This window comes from Pteropus alecto, unplaced genomic scaffold (assembly GCF_000325575.1).
Source record: "Pteropus alecto unplaced genomic scaffold, ASM32557v1 scaffold21, whole genome shotgun sequence".
Lineage (NCBI taxonomy): Eukaryota > Metazoa > Chordata > Mammalia > Chiroptera > Pteropodidae > Pteropus > Pteropus alecto.
This window is the reverse complement of record NW_006436282.1, coordinates 19,419,404-19,421,300: the sequence shown is the minus strand read 5'-3', so window position 1 is coordinate 19,421,300 and position 1,897 is coordinate 19,419,404. Positions and strand designations below refer to the sequence as shown.

Genomic DNA, 1,897 nt, shown 5'->3' with positions numbered 1-1,897 from the left:
GCGCGCGCACACACACACACACACACACACACACACACACACACACTCACTCACTCTCTCCCCCTCCTCTCCCTGGCTCACCGTGGCAGAGAATGCCCGCCTTCCTTCCCCGTGGCACTGCGCCCTGGCACGGGGCAGGGGCACTGAGGTCTCCCCGTCCTCCCAGCGACCTGCCCAAGCCCCAGAGGAAGTGCCCTTACACCCTGCGTTCCCGCCAGCTTCTCGGGTTTGGATTTTTTTTTGCCCCATTCATGACCAGTTGGTTCGGCTGAATCCTCCAACAACTGGGGACAGTTCCCGACGTGGTAAGGTGGGAAGAGGTGAGGGCAAAGCGAATTAATCGACAGGCGTTTTATGGCATCAACACAGCACCTTCTATTCCGTGGGAATTTATTTCCGGAGAGAAAGGCAGAATTAAGGAGGCCGGGGTGGGGGGGGATAACCAAAAACTTACTAATTCAGCCAGAGTCCTCTGTTGATGGCCTGCTTCCCTCCACGAGGTTTTCCGATGAGAGAGGTGTCAGAAGCGCGGGGAGAGGGAAGGGGTGCGCGAGTGGAATTCTGTGTTGAAGGAGAGGATGGGGTTAATTGTCTGGGTGTTGCTTAGCGGGAAGTTTTGGTGCAGAGGATGGAGCGGTGTTATTGCCAGAGGCAGGGGCCCGGTAGCTAAGGTTGAAGGGAGGACTCAAACCGAGTCTGGGCGATAGGGGGACCCTCCCCTCGGCGCAGCTGGCTGGAGACCGCGCGCCCACCTTCTGCGTGGCGAGAGGACTGTGGACCCGCTTGGGTGGAAGCGCGGAGGGGCCCGCGGGCGCTGTCTCCACAGCCCACAGTTTGGCCTGAGTGCCTCTAGGCCAGACTTGCCCGGGAGCTGCCTGGGACAGCGACCAGAAACCACCCTGAGCTTCTGGGCTCGAGTTCTTTTTGTGTTTTGGCTTTGGTTGTTGTTGTTTTCTCACCTTCAGATAATACTTTGGTGTGCATTCGATCATTAAAAGGGGCTGTGGAGGTTTGGAACGCCCGCGAGCGCTGTGGGTGCGCTCCGAGGGGATAAAGCGGCGCATTTGCATCGCAGGGCGGCGGGCGGCCTGACTGCGGCTGCCGTGGGCAAATTATTTATTGCGACCGTGCCGGGCGCTCGCTGCTGCCACGCTGTGGCCGTCGCCGGGACGACGCCAGCCGCAGCTCCGCGTCCTGCAGCCTGGCGCGACTGCTGCGCGGGCCCCTCAGAGATTCCCAAGAAGGCCGAGGAGAGGGGGGCGAGGGAGGACCTGAGGGGCGGTCTCCCAGGGCCTGACTGGCTCGGAACCTCCCCCGCCTTGGCCACCTGACAGGAGCTGGACGCCCGACTAGACTCGGGTTCCCCCTCCCCACCAGCACCATGGAGACTGGTTGCACAGGCCGCCTGGCACATCATGGCTGCTTCTGTCCAAACTGCGCGTCCCAAGGCGCCCTGGGGGCGCACGCTGGTTCGGGGAACGCGCGGCTTTGGGATTTTGAAATCAAAGAGACCACTCGTAGTCCTGAGGCCTGCAGGCCTGGCTGGCCTTGAGGAAGATTGGCTATGGCAAGGAAGGCGGGCTTTGGCTCCAGGCGAGGGCTGGTGACAGGCAGAGGCCGCACCTGTGTGCTGTGGGCTCTGGCCTGGGCTAGAGATCCGGGCAGATGAGGTGGCCTTCAAGGTCCCCCCACACTGGCGGGCCGCCTTCCAGCCTGGCAGAAGTCGAGGAGCTCAGTGGGCAGCCCAGGGAAAGGGCAGATTGTGGGGCCCTGCTCGCCATCCAGTACCCCTTGAAGAGCAGCTGAAAGGTAAGTGGACTTTCTGCGTGGCTTTGACCAAGAAGAGAGAGCCCTGGTGGCCGTTCTCACCATCCCAGGAAAGGATCCGTCCAGGGTC

General features: G+C 61.7%; 1 protein-coding gene across 1 annotated transcript in view; it reads left to right on the top strand.

Moving 5' to 3' along the window:
* Nucleotides 1-1,897, top strand: part of HOXA2 (homeobox A2) — a 53,218-nt gene that overhangs the window by 1,213 nt on the left and 50,108 nt on the right. The gene's annotated exons all lie outside the window — the stretch shown is intronic.